The sequence below is a fragment of the Plutella xylostella genome, chromosome 6, assembly GCF_932276165.1.
Source record: "Plutella xylostella chromosome 6, ilPluXylo3.1, whole genome shotgun sequence".
NCBI lineage: Eukaryota > Metazoa > Arthropoda > Insecta > Lepidoptera > Plutellidae > Plutella > Plutella xylostella.
In genome coordinates this window covers 4,642,765-4,661,523 of record NC_063986.1, presented here as the reverse complement: position 1 = coordinate 4,661,523, position 18,759 = coordinate 4,642,765, and the positions used below count along the sequence as shown (strand labels likewise).

The following is an 18,759-nucleotide window of genomic DNA, read 5'->3' as shown; positions in this document are numbered from 1 at the left end:
TAGAAGATTCAGGAGCACAAGACTGTAAATACGAGCTTTTTAAGAAAAAAACCTTTTTGTAGATAGCTAAAATAGCTATTGGAATCGTTTTTATTCTACGGTGAGCTTTAGGCTGTTTGGAGAGAAACGGGTTAGCGAAGCGGTGTATGAGGCAATAATTGTCCAATGAAATAGCTTGAGCTGAGTTTTTATACAATTTCTTTAATTACAAATTACCAAAATCATACCATTATTAATCATAAATATTTTAAACTCTATCTAAGATTAAATTAATGAATACAATTATTAAATTTCAATTAAAATACAATAATCAGCGACAAGCTTCATCAAATTCTTTACTTAATTGATTTTTTTCACACCGCTCCGCTAGAAGCAAGCTCCGCTCTAGTGGACAGGCAGCTTAAATGAGGCGTAATCACATCCAATTAAATCGATATTCATATCCATAATAATTATGTTACATAGCATCAACACGGCCCATCCATCGAGCCTTATAATTGATACGCCTTGTCGGTTAACCATCGCGGTATTCATCTCTGGATACGCCCTCAAAGTCAGAAATAATAATAATCAATGCCATCCTCCACTAATGTTCGCGACAATCGCTAGATAGAGTAGATCACTCGCGAAGGTTCTGGAACATTCCATCACTTTCCAGTAGTTTCGATAATGTTCTAGAAAGATTAGTATGGATGCAATAGTCTACAAGAGTCTGGAAGTTTCTAGAACAATAGTTAGGGAATGTTCCATAACGTCCGCGAACTTTCTAGATGCTAAGTTAGGTACTTATAGTTAGTAGATAAGTATGGATTGTTTATACCTACTTAGTAATAATAATAATAAATAGTGTGACCTCGAGTATCTCTAGAACTTTCGGGAAGATCGCTCGCCGGCCTATATAAAGCGAGGTGTCCGGCGCACATTAAGTTCAGTCTAATAGTAACAGTCGATCAGTTCAGTTTAATAGCAACAGTCGAACAGTTCAGTTCTAATAGAAAGCTCGAATAGTGAACTTCTCCAGAGATCCTCGAAGTGAATAGTGATAGTAATACTGGTGTTTTCTTTTAAGTTCGTACCATCCGGCATTCGTAATAGTTGTGAGTCGTGTCGAAGGGGCTCACATTTATGGTCCTTCGAGCCGGATAGTTATAGTTGAACCGGCATTCGTTCGTGAAGTGACCTTACATTTATGGTCATTCGTGCATCCGGATTGGAAGAAAAGAAGATGCCTGTAACGAGGTCTCAGATGTCGTACGCAGTGAAGAGGACTACGGACGAGAAATCTGCCGTCTCCACGACGAGGTCTGCAGACGCAACGGAGTACGCATCGGCATTGGGTGCAACCACAGGAGGTACAACAGGTCCACAACCGCCGTCAGAGCCGACGACGGAGACGCTGTCCCCTCCATTGTTGCCACCCTGTCCTATAGTCGTTGCCGGTGTCACAACTGCCGTTGCCCCCGCCGCCGCAGTCAGCGCTGCAATAGATAGTGTCGAGTCAACATCGACAAATCAGGGAAGATCATGTCTTCCATGTTCGTCGCGCTCCACTGCTTCTCGTGCACGGCGAAGAGAATTGGCCCAGGCTCGATTGGAACTTCTCGAGCGACGAAAAGAGGCGGCCATAGCTAAAGCTGAGGCAGCTATGTTTGATATCGAATTGGCTGCAGCCAAGGTCGCCGCGCTAGAGGAGGACTCGGAAGAGGAGCAAATAGAAGGAAGTGTCTACGAGTCTAGATCGTCGAAGAACGGAACTTCACATCCACCAAGTTTATCACGCCCCATTGATTCTCGTGCACGGCGCAGAGAATTACAGGCCCGCTTGGAACTTCTTGAGCAACAAAAGAAGATGGCTAAAGCTAACGCTCTGGTGGCCATAGCTGCAGCTAAAGCTAAAGCTGAGGAACAAGAATTAAAAGCTGAATTGGCTGAAGCCAAGGTCGCCACACTAGAAGAAGAGATAAAACAAGCACGGATTCGGAGAAGTACACTCGCACGCGCATCGCAAGACGTCGCCACGTGCCAAGTCCCGCCTGAACCTGCGGGAAATGTCGTCGTCAGCCAACCTGTGGTGGAAGTCTTGCCCTGCCTTCTCCCGCCTGAACCTGTGGAAAACGTCGTCGCAAGCATAGTTACGCCTGAACTTGCGGAAGTAGTCGTCGCCGGTGAAAACCGGCGGGAGCCACAGCGAAACAAACCGCTGCAGGGAAATAGAGTGGCTCCTGTAAATAGTGTCACATCGACAAGTGAGCCAGTCAGTGCTGAAAGTGAGGGGCCTACACTGCCGCCCCCAGCTGAAGTCATCGGAGCACACACACCATCCATAGACACGATCAAAGATCGTAGTCTAGAGAATCGTAGGATGAGTGTGAGTGCCATAAAAACGGTTCATCTCCGTACAGAATTCGATAGTCCGACAGATGGTGAGATAGATCGGCATGCACTGCCGTTTCTGGCAGACAAACCTAAGGGTTTACCGGCGGGAGAGACCGAACTGCTGTGGAAAGTAGTCTCCAACAGCAAGTGTGACTCAGCAGTTAGAAGACTGGATCTCATAGACAAGAGATTAACGGACAAGTATTGGGCACGATGGATGAAGAAGTATGTGCCAGATTCCCAGCATCGACTAGATGGAATCCTGAGTTCTGCGGCACTCTACCTTGGGGATGATCGAGGAGCTGCCCACCAACGAAGATGTCGCGACCGCGGATAGTTCAGCTACAAGAGCTGCGGCGGGAGTAATGTTCGCGACAATCGCTAGATAGAGTAGATCACTCGCGAAGGTTCTGGAACATTCCATCACTTTCCAGTAGTTTCGATAATGTTCTAGAAAGATTAGTATGGATGCAATAGTCTACAAGAGTCTGGAAGTTTCTAGAACAATAGTTAGGGAATGTTCCATAACGTCCGCGAACTTTCTAGATGCTAAGTTAGGTACTTATAGTTAGTAGATAAGTATGGATTGTTTATACCTACTTAGTAATAATAATAATAAATAGTGTGACCTCGAGTATCTCTAGAACTTTCGGGAAGATCGCTCGCCGGCCTATATAAAGCGAGGTGTCCGGCGCACATTAAGTTCAGTCTAATAGTAACAGTCGATCAGTTCAGTTTAATAGCAACAGTCGAACAGTTCAGTTCTAATAGAAAGCTCGAATAGTGAACTTCTCCAGAGATCCTCGAAGTGAATAGTGATAGTAATACTGGTGTTTTCTTTTAAATTCGTACCATCCGGCATTCGTAATAGTTGTGAGTCGTGTCGAAGGGGCTCACAACTAACTACACTTCAATTTTATACAAATATCAGGCACTGTAGCACGGTGCGCTATTAAGACGTGACAAAAGTTCTCCGTCGCACTCGCTCTTGAGGCTACGCGATGTGAGTGAGCGCGATGCAAAACTTTTGTCACGTCTTAAATGCGCGCTGTGCTAGCCCTTCAGATATTACAAATTCTTAACGTATCGGTGACAACCGGAAAAGCTATAAGTAACTAGAGTTTTTTACCGTAGTGAAATTATTGGACAGTCAAAAGATTAGTGTCAGTCAGTGCGCAGAATGTATATCCAGGTAATAGGTCACACGAAGAGGTATTTGTGTTCTGAATTCAAACATATTTAGGTAAGATATATTATTTTGGGGAGCTCAAGTCAATAAGTAATATCAAAGAAATCAGAGACGCATCCTACTCTGTACAACAACCTACCAAGATTCATGGGCACATTTGCGCTTTACCAATATGAGCTTTATTGTTAAAGGCATTGAGTACAAGGTGGCTTAACTTTATTCATTATGCTGTGCCCTTAGTTATGTTAATACGGATGACCAAGAACTGCTGATCAGAGAAATATCGTGGAGAAAGAAAAAGACAAGAAAATATTATATTGCCATGTTTTGTAGACTCTTGCTTCTGTTACTCTTTGTTCTGTATGTGTGGAGATATAGTTACAAAAATTATTGTTCTGTAGCTAGGTAGGTACATTGGATTTTGTACAAGTTACTTAGTAGGTACTGCCAAGACGATTCCGATACTAATAATTTTATTATAATAGGTACTTGGTAAAGTATGTATATTGTAAAATTGAAATTTTGTATAATATCAATGACAGCGTGTAAGTTTATTCTTTGTTTATATATATTTATGTTGCGTTTCATTTCTTTTATTGTACCTACCTAAGTAACAGAACTTACAAAGATAAAGGGAAAGTGAGAACATTTCGATCTGAAACCCTGCATCAGTCACACAGCCATAATTTTGTATCTCCACTCTTGTGTTGAACTATTTATTTATTTATTTGGATAAACAACAGCGATATGCTATAATAATCTTAAATAAACTTTAACTAATAGAAGGTAAGTATAACCTTAAACGTTCATTTCACCTTAATAATTGATAACCTGTTCTCATAAATATACATAAACGCCATAATACATTATATCAAACCTGAAATTGGATCCACATCAAATACGATGATTAAGTTTCGAGTTAGTGCCGAAATAAATTAACAATAGCTTCATCACAGGGGATGTATGAACAGAGTACAGTTACAGGGTGATTAATAAATAACATGCAATTAATTTTGAGTAGGTAGGTATATCAAGCGTAGAGAGACAGAGAGTGAAAGGAAACACAAACAACAATGACATATCTGTTATTCTAAATAAATACATACAAAGTTCTCGGCAAGTAGGGTAACGTAACGTACCTAGGGACACTTTCGACTACCCCAACTTTGAATGAAGATATCGCAGCGTACAACTAAGATATTCATGTGAAATTTACTTTATTCGGTAGGATATAATATATAATCTATTATCACTAGTATTTGTGCTGGAGTTTTGGTGTGGCCAGTTTTTTTTTAATTAAGATAATAGTAAAAATGCTTGTTTTGACCCAAGGTACGTTACACGTTTGTACCTTGGGACACTTTTAAGTGTACTTTGGGACAAACTGATCTATTATATTTTTGGTACAAAAAGTCTTTTTTTTTTTGTAATCATAGTTATTTTATAACTACATTGACATCAAATTATCATAAGTTTTTAACGAAATTATAGTTTGCGATTATGTATGAATCTTATGTTACAAATTGGAACATTCACTTTATAGGAGTATTTTCTCCTTCTTTTACTTTATCTACTGCTTGTTTCAAACGATCCAGACTTACTGCAACTCTCTTCTATCCAGTTTTACTCTGCCACTAATAATAACAGTGATTTATGGCGTTATTTAGAAGTTAACAGTCTCCATAGTACAAAACCATAGGATACAGTGTTCCAAGGTACAAACATTATCGTGTCCCAAGGTACAAAAAAGCAATATTTAACAAAAAATTCAATATCTTTATTTTTATCTTAGGAATCTTTCAAATAATTGCCGTGACATAAAATTAAATGACTGAAAATATATACGTGATATCCATGTCTCTATTTTGAGCATGCCTCAATGAAATAAAGCAACTCAAAAAACAATACAAAAGCAAATTTTGACTCCAAAAAACTTCATATTGTCCTCACCCCACACTCGATGCCGGTATGATCACGAGACTCACTAGTTTTGCCAAGCGAGTAAAATACTATGCCTAGGGTAGAATTTTAATGTGTTTATTTAGCCGGTTTTAAAAATAAAATCAATGTCCCGAGGTACAAGCGTCCCAAGGTACGTTACGTTACCCTAAAGGGATTTCTTGATGGAATACTTAATTATGTGATTACGTGATTAAGTATGTGTGGGTTTGAAAAATGATTTATTTTTTATGGTTTAAGTGTGGCCAAGGGCGTACCCAGGATTTCAGCTAGGGAGGGGCAGCTCATACCTATTTCGAGATGAGATCGGTCGGGTGTTATTGAAACAAAAAAACATGGAAATTGAGTTTATTAAGTCACAAATCAAAATATTAATTTAACAGTAATTTAGTTTCTAATAGTATTAAATTCTATATTTAATATTAGTTTCGCGGGAGCTTTAAAGTATATAATGCGTAGCTAACAGTATAACGAATGTTCTACAATATTTAATTATAACGTAAATGCAGGTATTACCGTCAACTTTAAAGCCATTTTTTGACTTTGAAGATTGAAAACAAGGGTTTTGGTGGATCATTCAATATTAATATATTTTTTGTATACGGTATAGGTACAGTGTGTTGGTTTTCGGACCCGACAAACTTTAAGGGACGTAGAATCCAACGAGTAATTTCATCGAAAAAAACACCCCCATATGTGGGGTAAAATCTCAATATTCTAGAAATGGCGGCCATTTTAAATGTTTTTTCTTCTTCGTCGTAAAAAATCATATCTCGACATTTAAACGCCTTACGGACATGAAATAAAATTATTTTCACCGCAAATAGTAATTTCTATCCAATACTAATATTTAAATCTGCTAATAAGTTAAAAGCACGTGATCCAATTTTTTTGACGCAAAAAATATATAAAAAATCTACATTTACTTGAATTAATTTGAAAATAGCCCACTTTGATTATATTTTTATGTATTTTTTAAAAGTATTTGAAATAAGCTTAACAATGATACTAAAACCGTATCTCTTCGTCGAGGCAGTCAAGAATTATTGAAAGTTCAAAACATACATACCTAACGGAGCGCCGCAGCTAGCAAACGTCACGGGGTGGCGGTAATACGATCAACTGCTTCAATCAGTGAGGGTATTACCGTTTAGTTTAAATGTTAATTTTATCGTACTTAATCATATTTAAACTTGCAAAAACCTTCCCTCGAAAATACTTAGTAAATATGTTGAATAAGTTATTTTAGTATTCAAGTCAAGAAAATCTCATCAAAAACAATACCTACTTGTCAAAAAAACCAAGTCTCGTGACTCAGTTGTCGTACGGTAAAAAGTTGTGAGATCCATGTAATACCAAGTCATATCCGCGCACGCATCTCAATCTTAAAAATCTTTAATGTTTTATATAAATACATTGGGTTCCCCTCATCTGGCCTAATCTTTATTGTCCTAAACTCGTTTCGCATAACTCGTAAGGTCTAAACTTTTTTGGTAGAATCATCACTTTGTCAACTCTTATGTGGCATAAGACTCGTTTGGTCTAAAACTCTTTTGGCACAAACTTGAAACACCTAAGTCTCGTTTGCTCTAATTGTTCGTATTGGTACCTATCATCTTGTTTCTCCTAATATTATCTTTACAAATACTATATTAAGTATGTTTTAAATGTACAAATTGTGGTATTTTTCTCCTACATCCCGAAAATCACGATATTAAATGATCAAGATAAATTATTTAGTGCGATGACCAAGTCAATATATTTATATAAAAAATTAAAGATTTTTAAGATTGAGATGCGTGCGTGGATATGACTTGGTATTACATGGATCTCACGCCGCGTTTTTGCTCGACTTGGTGGGGGCACTGCCGTGCCCCCAGATTATCAATAATTTTATATAAAAACTCTTTTGTAAGAAACCAGTGTGTGTGTGTGTTCCAGAAAAATGTTCTTACGGGTCCGATTTTGCAACTCAGTCAAAAAACCTGGTAAACCCCGCTGAGCGGGAAACTATTGAATTTTTTTTTTTATAATCTCATTTAACTATTGAAATATTTCTTTTTCTAAAAAAGCTACGCATACCAATTACTGTCTTATTAGATGCATATCACACAAACGCGGGTAATTTGTCCGTTCTATGACTAAAACCGACTGGTTAGCTCAGTAAATTGATCTTTTTTGAAGGTGGCGGTGATATCTATATACCTTAGATAAAAGAATATTAAATCAAAATATCTGACTTAAAAGAAAATATTTTTTGTTTTTCCAACACTTCATTTTGCGCAGCGTTTTTAATTCCCACTTGGCCGGAAAATTTTAGTTTATTTTATCTTCTAGGGGGGGGCAGCTGCCCCCCCCTGCCCCTACCTGGGTACGCCCATGAGTGTGGCATCTAGTTGTTGTAGAATGTATTGTGGTAATTAGCACTATTCTATAAGAATAGAGTCTTTTTAACGAGCGAGGAGAAATACTTGAGCTGGACTAAGCTTTTTCACGGTTAAGTAGCCGCAAATATTATCCGAATCACAAAATAGGCCATCCTGTACATATCGATAACTGTTCCAAACCCATTAACATTCAGGAAAGGGTAATTACAAATTCATGTTTTTGGTGACACATTCCTATTCGATTTTGTCTCAGTAACTAAAGCTATTGTTCAACATTTTCTATTTATTTCTATTCATTAGCTACCTAATGCCACCAGTTATTTCCAAAATAACAGAAGGCAGTTTTACCATCCTTCGGACACAAACATTCTTCGGCAAACTATTTATTCAGTAGGGTATGCCAATTACATACATATCTTACTTATTATTAACTTATCATTTAAAAAACATCTACCAAAAAGCCTAGCCCCGAACGAAACGGAGCGCCAACGAAAAAACAAACCGGGAAAAGACGTTTTAACTCGCGAAAAAGTCAACAGATATTTTTATTTAGATGTCTCCAAAATGTATGCAAATCCGTACTTGAGAAACGCGTGGCTCCATCTCATTTTTCAACCAAAGTGCGCGCGCTGAGCGACTTTAATCGTTTAAGTCGGTGGATTAACTTTTTTCCGAATAAAATCATCGTCAGACCCAAACGGGTATGCGGTGTAAGGGTAAAATGGTTCGACTAATGCACTGTATTTTTCTTCCGTTTTCAAACTGTCAATTTACTCGCGCTATACCAATAATTAATTAAATTAATGGTAGTAATACGTATAATTGGGCCGTATACCTACATCCTTAAAGTATAAAAATATATTGAAATTTAATTCGTAGGTTCTTAAATAATAAATGCAGTCTACGATATTATTGGCTTGGGAAAGGATCAGGTAATCATTAAATAATCGTTTGGTTTTAGAAAAAGTCCGAAATTTTACATGTCCAAATATTGCAGCAAAAAATCAGCAAACAACATAATATCAGAGTCAGAGCTATTCAATAAATGGCGGCGTTTACAGCAAATGGACAATTTCCGAGTGGAGCAATATTTCAACCCAGGAAAACTAATTATACCAGATTTAAAAGCGAGCAACTTTGTAATTGAATTCGAGTGACATTAATCCTGTATTTTTAAATTCACACACGCTGCTAATGCCTACAATACAGAATAAGGTTATTTTGTAGATTCTGCGGGTTCGATTTTAAAATTAGTTTGTTAGTAAAAATGCGAACATAACTTGCTTATATTTTTTGGTCCTTACACACGTTTTGAAGATTCTGTGTTGGTTAAATTTAAATGTAATATGCTTGGTGTTAGCTAAATTGCATCTTAAGTCAATACTATAGGTAAATTACCCCTTTATGATAATAATTATAGGAGGTAAAATTCATTATAAATACCATATTTACTAACACATTTAAATAAACCGAGTAACATAACCGAATATCCATATGGAATAAAGAAAAACTGAAACATTTATTTTTCTACCATAAATTATAACTCTCTGAAGCCTTCTAATTGTTAAGAAAGATTTCAATAACCATTTTATTATACATAAAACCGCTAATTTTTCAGATGGCTCATAAAAAAACGCACGTTTTGCACAAAAGCTATGTTAATCCCGGCAACAGAAGGGTCAAGCACATGCGACCAGCGTTTCTTGGTCTATAAACATCTGTTAAACTCTATTACACTCCCTGTGTTAAATCTTTCAAGTGGGAGGGGTAGACGTTCAAGTTACGTTGGTTTTCGGTAAAAGCCCAAAGGGACAACATTTTCATGTAAAGAATCCAATTAGTTGGCGACAGGTGGCGCCGGGATCGTTAATAATATGAGCATGTAGAGGAGAGCGGCGAAATCTGGTAATCCTATACACGAATTCAAATGTTTGCATTACCAACGATCTAGAGTTCATGAGTGGAGCTTAAATGAGCTTTAACAAGCGAAAGTACCGTGGGAACTATTCCAACCCGCTGGACCAATGACCTAGGACCACTAGCTGGAAGTGGTTGGATGAGGAAAACCGAGGACCGAGTGTCGTGGCTCCTCGGGAGAGGCCTATGGCCAGCAGTAGAAAAATAATCTGCATTTGATTAGGTATTGCAAGTGCATTTTGCTCAAGATTATATAATTTTAATAAGGGTTAGTACTTTATGAGAGCTTTTTGAAACCAAAACAATGCGGAAAAAAATTAGGAATATCTAGCTCTATAGCAATTCAGTGTATCGAAAACAAGTGTGTTTTTATTAAAAATGTATTCTAATTTAAAACGATTTCCGCTCTAAAAAAGAATGATACCGTCCTTTCTATGTCTCTTTATTAAATGAACAAAAGGCAGCAAATTCTCAAAAAGAAAAATCGTGCCATTTTAAAAACGAAAACAGAGAGCCCGGCTAATCGAAATTCCATTCCTGAAGCCTCGTTCACGTCTTCATTCAAGTATTTTTATAGCATCCACAAGGGCTGCAGCGTAAAAACTTTTTATGCTCTCAAATTAATATCTATATTTTAACTTGAATAAGTATTTTTTTTTAATATATTGTGTGCCTGTTTCATATTGTCAGAAAAAATCTACGATCGCCCCATACTTACATAAAACTATTCCTGTAAGTGCTAAATTTCTTAATTGGTAAAAAATTGTTAAAAGGAATAGAGCTATGAACATACGCCTACCCTGTAAAAGACAGGCGTGAATCATCACAAACCGCAGAAAATCAATAAACTAATATACAAAAGCTGCTAGTGACTAACCTACACCAATTCCATACTTGTCTACAAGCCGTCACACACAGAAATACCTCGACACGAGAAAAATATCCCCACTAACACTGCCTAACCTAATTTGTCAGTGCGAAGCAAAATACTGGCGCAAATATACAGAGTGTTCTTCTTTCGGCCTGTATTAAGTTACACAAATAATCCAAGGGCGGGAGCTGTCACGCGCAATGTGGGACGCTCAACGAGGGTAATGAAGAACACCATTTTTTGTCCATAAAGTTGTGACAAAATTAGACAAATAGTACTTACCTCGTTTTATTTTATATTGTGTATATAGTCGAATATAAGGACCAAAATTTAATTTATAGTTAATTAATAAAGGAGTTTTTTTTGCAGAATAATGCAGGCTAACATTTATATTTTATACTTTAAAATGTGTAGGACATTTAGGTTAAATAATATTTTATAAATAGTCGATCATGTTATATAACTGCAGCCCTGCACCCAAGATACAAAGTCGCTGGTAGCACTGAATTTTATACACATAAAAGTCGCAACAAAAGTTGCTTCACACTTTGAACCGCGCGAATTCCTTTACGAAAAGGATTCCGTGAGTTAATCCAGGATAGAGACTTCGGCCTCTAAGAACAATAAAATTCCAACTAAAATGCAAAGTAGCCATTCGAACAGTTGCTGAAATAGACAGAATATTCCGTGAAAAAATAAACATTACCTAATAGCTTTTGAATTAAAAGCCTCTTTTCCTTTTGTTCTTAAAACGAGTAATTTTTGTCGGAGACGTTGGATGATTGCCTCCCGCAAAACGGTTTTATTCCCTTTTTCATCCTCTTTGGTAAATAGCTACTGTATTGCCTCAATATTCTTTTGTACGACTGACTATTAATATCACTTTCAACTTTCCTTTTATGTAGTCAAAGCTGAAAAGGCGAAATTAAAAAGACCTCCGAACCTGTTTGCTGGAGCTCAAATAATTTGTATCAAAGCAGTTTTCGACAATAATTAACATGAAAATATCGTGAAAATTAACATAACGTTATATTTGCGTATTACAATACGTTGCTGGTTTTTATCAGCCGCCATTTTGGCAAAGGTAATAGTTTGTTCATGACAGGATTTTACGTTGAAAAGCCGCAACAGTAGTAGGCAAACCGCGAAACTTTGTACGTCGCTACCAACATTCACTGCAGTCGACCTTTGCTTTTCCCCAGAAATAACTGTTATTTTCTCGTGGAACATGAAGTGGGTACTACTGTAAGTAGTCATTCGTTCAATTTCAAAACAAATGCGAACATCTCAGGCGGAAAGATTAAAACCGGCCGAGTAACAACTGTACGAAATTATTATTACCGTGTTATTATTTTTTACTTATATTGCAATAAACAGTTAAGTACTGTACTGTTATTAATGTGGTCCGCAAACATTTATATTTTAAAATGCAGACCTAAAAGGAAATGTATTACGAAACACTTTCCGATTTCGTAGAATTACAATAAAATGCTACTTACCTGTTTGCAGTAGTCGAGTAAAGACAACAATGTTGCATTTACGAGTTGACGTCACTGGCTCACAGTATCGTGATGAGAAAACTTTCATGAAATGGACTTCAGTGGAGCTGTAAAATTTCCAATTCATTTTCGGACATCCATTTTGGACAAAGTAACAAATTCGGTATGTAGTTCCATGATTGGATTTTTCCACTGACGTTTTCAGAATGAAATATATTTATGTTTTAAATTTAACAATACAACAATACAAATATATATATATATATATATTTATATATATATATATATATATATATATATAAATATATAAATATATATATATATATATTAGTTATGATTAATTTAGTAAAACTATTTCCGGTTTCATACCGGAAGAACGTGTTAATCAGCACCTTCAGTTTATGCTCAGGTGGATTTACTTAAATGATAAACTGGAAGTTTACTTTAAGTCAAGCATCGATCCGCAACAACGTTTTTCTTAAGCTACAGTGACACGTTGGCACATCCACAAGGTGTGCATTTTTCTAAAAGAGCTGCTTAAACTCAATTTACCAAAATTTACTACCTTATTCCATGCGCAGTAGAGGTATGTAACCTGGAACCCTAAACAACCAAATTTCTAAATGACTCGCTGTTTCTATAATAGTCTCTCTCTCTCTCTCAGCCTTCTGTAGTCCACTGTTGGACATAGGCCTCTCCTAACGATCGATATACATATCGTTTCTATAATAGTGGCTATCAAGTAATAAACAGTTGTTAGTGATCCGACAAAATCAAAATAAATAAATAAAGCACATAGGTACACGAAAGTAACTAAACAAAATACAAATGGAAAAACAGCTGTAAGTGCGTACTTCTCGCAATCGCAAACATTAAGCCGACACGACACCTCTACTCGCGTCACGAGGGGTAGTAATTTCATTCAAGTGCACTAGCTCACAGTAAACAGGGCTTGAGGAGTCTCGGGAAGTCAGGAATGAAAACTGGAGTCTTTTGATAGAAGTAAGGACTTGGTATGACGTAAGGCGTGATTAAAATTAAGTGCCAATTAAAAATTAAGTGCCAATCTCCATATAAAATTCATGACATATGTGTCAAAAAGTCAACCACTACTCCCTGGTTATGCTCTAACCGATTATGGAGAAATTGGCACTAACCCTTTATAACCGAGTTAGAAAAAGGGCTATAAGTAAGCCAAAAGGGCGTGACTCAGGGGGCCATTCTGAAAAACTTTTGTTCCACGATTTTATACTCCCATAATTATAAACTTTGCTGGTCAAATGACTTGAATTTTTACTATGAAGAGGACATTATTTTTCAAGAATGAAGGTTCTTTGAATAGCTGTGCCTTTTTGGCTGAACTCTTTTGAAAAACCCTGTCTACTTATCTGTTTTTAATTTTAACACTAAAATTTTCTGCAGCTTTTATTTGGGGTTGTTTATTTACAATAAAAAAGACATTGATAAAAGTACAATGTACAAATACTAAGTACTCAGAAGTAATAAAATGTAATTAAACCTACTACACACCATTTATAATACTTAATAAAAAAGCTTCACACTTATTATCCAGGTTTACCACCTTACCCTAGAAATAAAAACCTACTAACCCGAACACAATGCAAAAATAAATGTTATTACCACGGCTGAGAAACTATAATTGCTTAACTTAATGTGCCGTTTTGTGTTACGTTTGTACAACTTTTCCTTCCTCTACCCGCATTCTGTTACCCTCAAAGAAAATTAATTAAGTGCTATTGTTTTGCTCAATGGTATTTTGTGTGAACCAACAATGTCGGATGTGCAATTTGCCATTCATGTAACCGTATTTTAAGGATGTTAAGTACTGATAATGTTGTTAAGCACAACTTAAGTACATTCTTAGGTCAATTTAATGTCAGTAACTGGGCCTACGTAAGAATGTGGAATAAAATAAACAGTAATCAGATATTATCTACACATCTAGATTCTAGATGTGAACTCTACGTGAATTATACTCATACACAAAAACGGCAATACAGCTCGCAACCTTTCATGTAAGTTGTACAAATTTACAATACAGCGAAAAGCGGGTGGCTCGCTTGCAAGTCACCTCTGACTACCCCGTCGCGTCGGATATTACAGTCTTAAATTCAATTTAATATTCTTAAACCAGCTTTTTAGTTTTATTTTGGGGCAGTGTTTAAGTAAATTTTATTTTCTATCTCTATTCTCGTCGTATAAACACAAATTGCAACCGCGTTTTACTGTTTCGCTTCACGGTCGTGAATTCTTCAAAATGGAATTTAAACCCGTTCTCTCGGTTACGACTTTTGGCCAAGGAAACGAAAAAGACGAGAAAGAAAATTTAAAAATGCATTATTGTACTTAGATAAAATAAACGGCGGAGTAATCGGTGAACATACATTAAAAAAAAGATCCCGACGAATTGAGAACCTCCTCCTTTTTTTGAAGTCGGTATTTTTTTTTGTAGCAAATGGTTTTTTTTTTTTGTCTTGGTTTAAACGTACTTAGAGTACAAGGATTATCCGCTACTAAAAATATTTTTTCACCACTCATCCATTCCGGCCGAATTAGAAAATACAACCAAACCTCCTTCATATGCCTAAACGGTAAATAATGCAAAAAAAAACCTCTCTTTAATATCTTAAGTAAAAGTCTCCGGCCGGTGCCTAAGCGCATAACGGCTAAAGCACTTTCCACACTCCTCCAATGATTCCCAAAACCTTACACACGCGGTCCCTTAGGTCCTTAAAAGCGTTTCACCGAATATTTGGTGTCATTCTCATCTGATCATCATGTTTAAACGGCGCTGATCAGACAGGATTCAATGTCTTAGAAGTATATTACTAAGCTCTACAATAAGTCAAAGTACAGGAATGTATTAAATAATTACATTTCATTATTCAATATTCAGGGCTAACATCATATGCTTATTCAGTGTACCAACTGCTGTATCTATGATAATGTCTTAGATTGGATCTCAACCGGAGCATGTTACGGTTAAGTGGGGCGAAGAATAGGCAATACAGGCTAAGATGCAGGAAGCCTTTGAATTGTGTCCTGACATTATTGTGTTGAATGCATAACGATGACATACTCGTACATGCAAGATTGTACGGTCAGGTGCAGAGAAACCTGACCCCCCTCTCATAGTAACAATGCTTCTGAGGGGGTCAGATATATCTGCACCTTACTGTACATCAAACTGTACAGTATACATCTTTAAGGGCTGATTTTACAATGGTCAGATAAGTGTTATCTGTGGAATAAAATTGTAGCTGTCACTGTCTTATACAAACATTCAGTCGCGAAGTCATCAGAATTATTCCTCAGATAACTTTTATTGAAAAATCTGTTGTCATCTAGATAGATCACATAAACTTTATAAAGATCAGACGGGAAATTCGTGCTGCGTGGTTTTAACTTTTCTTTCTCATATAAGGACTGTGAAACTTTTTTATCCATGGTTGGTTTTTTTAAATTTTGTACTTTCTATTCATATTTTTTTAAATAAAATGGTAGGTATATGTTTAAATATCTTTAAAATTAATAAAAAACATCATAATTTTTATGCATCCGAGGAACCGTTTTAATGATTGACAGCCACAACTGAAAAATGATGTGGCCTTGCTTTCCAACAAAACAACCAACCACATTCGAATTAGTCCATCAAACCCCATTTTTATTTCCCCTCCGTTGTACCTACGACCATTCATCCCACACTCACCCTAACCTGAGTTAACAACTGAGCTCCATACAGCCTTTTGAATTTTTAAGCGACCGCGATTCAGCCAAAGAACTTTTCATTACGAACTCTTTCGATACTAAAGGATAGGCACTTATTTGCAGAACAAAAAAGGGTTTCTATTGTATTATGCCGAGGGTTTGTTTTAGGCTTGCAATAGGAAATCTTGTTGATTTAGTCCGGAAGAGATGTTACAACTACTGGAGATTATTAAAACTTTTTTTTTTGTTTTCTTTCTCTAATGGTCTTCAGCTTCCGTTGTAGAGCATAATAATAATAATAATGTTGCTACCTGCAAGGAGAATTTTACTGCAATACTTAAATTATTTACAAAATATATTTCAAACATAACGTAGGTACTCTTAACAATAGAAGGAGCATTCTTATTCTGACACATTTCAATCAAATAAAGCTAGGTTCAGACCAGAGCGATATCCCTATCGCGCGATACAGAGTCCGTATATCGCATAAAATACCAAGTAGAAACTCTATTACCGCCGTGCGTTATTTCGATATCGCTAAGACTAAGAGTAAATAATGCTTAAAATTATACTATATTTTGTTTTCAAACAATCAAACCAAGAAAAACTTACCTCAAACGCAGCGACGAAGCACGTGAACCAGCAAACAGTCAATCAATGTCCACAACACACACAAAAAAACGAATGCGATTTTCAAATTTGAAAACCGAACGGCAGCTGTCAAAATTAGTTCGCAGAAGAAACGCGAAAGTCGCGGCCTTTTTGGAAAGACTTTGGATTCCGAATGGTCGCAGGCGCGGTCCGTGTCAAGGTCGCGGTGAGCGCGGCGAGACGACCGCTCCGTAGCGGGTCCGGAGCGCGATAGCAGCCTCTCGTTGCCACTGGCTACGAGATTCGTAGCCAATCGAAGCCGGGATGACTCGGCTGGGCCCGTGCTCTACTTCGTGTTTGGGGAAAGTTTAAATGCGTATGTAATGTTTTAAATAGAAAATGCAGTGCAAAATTTTAGAAATTCGAATATATCTGATCTGGTAGAAGTATGTTCACCTTCAGGTTCACGCACATTATATCGCAGGCACGCAGCGTGCGGGGCCTCAGTGCAAACGTAGTCGCTCGTATGTGTTTAATATGATAATGCGGCGCACGAAACATTGTAGAATAGTTCATGTAAAATACAAATAATAAAATAAATTTAACTGACTTTAGCGGCGCTGTGCTGCCCGACATAATTTGCTTGCTCCGTTAGGTGTCATGACCCCTCCATGAGTTTTACCCGATGCTTGTCAAAAAATTATGATTGTTCCCTATTATGCGTTCCCCATTTAAAATCGTCGTTACCATTTACATACAACCTACGATTGGTTGGGCCTGTAAAACTTATGATTAGGTAGTATATCAGCATCTGCCTCATTCAAGTAGGTAGGTATCTGAATTTATTAATAAACATTTAAATAAAGAAAAATAATGCATCAAAGTAGATGTGCTTTCATGTCGCGTCAACTGTAGATAGAAAAAGAGATAACCGACGAACTTGGGCAATTTTGCGCGTGTGCTAGAGCAGAACACCTTATACCACCCTCCCCTAGTACAGAAAGAGATAGGTATATTATGTTTAGTCCCTCCTGAAATAGCCAAAGTTACTTCTGTGAATTATTGAAATGAATTGTGTTTTATTTTGCTAATTGACTCTTCTGGAACAAAGGTAGATAAGCGATTACTTTATTTTGATCTATCACAAATTCATTAACATAAAAATAATACTTAGATGCCAAGTATAATTAATTTTGATCAGAAGTTTATACTTCGTTTAACTGATAGTAGCGTATCAGTTATTTTTTTTATTTAATGCCTGGATTAAAATTATGTCTATTTAATTGAATTTTATTTATTATGGCTTCTTTAATTCATTTATTGGAAATCATTGCATATATCTAGTTAGCATAGGTAATGCTCACGACTCTGAATTAAATTTCTTAATGAGGACGTTTAGCGCAACCACCTATATCACATTTTGTGACTTATACTCTGTCCATATTATATATATATATTATTGGTTTTTTGACATTTGAATCCCATACATTCATTCATTCATTTATTATTGCAACTATGTTGGCATTACACTGTTCTTACATATTTGACGACTGCAAAGGAAAACCAACTTTACTTACCAGACATAAGGAAACGTCTAAAATATAACATAGTGGAAGCTCTATAAGTAAAATTTTAATACAAAATGAAAAGTTGTTCAGTTTGAGCAGTTGCTTACGTGGTTTAATTTTACTCATCAATCTATAAGTTTATCGCTACTAATAAGAGATATTTCACCGTAAGCTTTGTAAGAATGTACAAAATAAATTTAGAGTACATCAATTAGAATTACAAGTTCTGTATTATATACGAGTTTTTAGAAATAGGAAATTGAATGGAATGTAAAGTTTTAAGAGAAACCCTTTAAATAAAGTTATTGTTACTCTTCCTACTACTTCACCGGTCAATGAAAGTTCGCAATTAAGTGTGCCCTAATTAAAAAGATGAAAGGGTGCGTTGATTGGCTTCTAATTAATTTAAAATTAACAATTTCATGATTGATTATTCAATAAATTTATCAAATGTATATTCTAAGAGGCTATCATATTATATTTTCTTTTATATTATATTGCGATCCAGCGGGGCAATGTCGCCAGCGTGTTGGGGACCCTTCCACAGGGATCAGAGCTAGAAGGGCTATTTTATTTATAGTTTTATAGTTTTTTGTATAATATATAGGTAGTTTAAGTTGTAACAAAGTGTATTATTTATTATTAGGCTTAAGTTATTATATGCAGTAATTGT

The 18,759-nt window shown here is 36.3% G+C and overlaps 1 protein-coding gene across 1 annotated transcript in view; it reads right to left on the bottom strand.

Moving 5' to 3' along the window:
- The window catches only part of LOC105382070 (C3 and PZP-like alpha-2-macroglobulin domain-containing protein 8), a 191,438-nt gene extending 174,663 nt beyond the window's left edge, over window positions 1-16,775 (bottom strand). Inside the window, exon 1 of the mRNA XM_048621700.1 lies at window positions 16,540-16,775. The gene's annotated coding sequence lies outside the window, so the exon portion shown is untranslated. The remainder of the gene's footprint in view (window positions 1-16,539) is intronic.
- Between the last annotated feature and the right edge of the window lie 1,984 nt (window positions 16,776-18,759).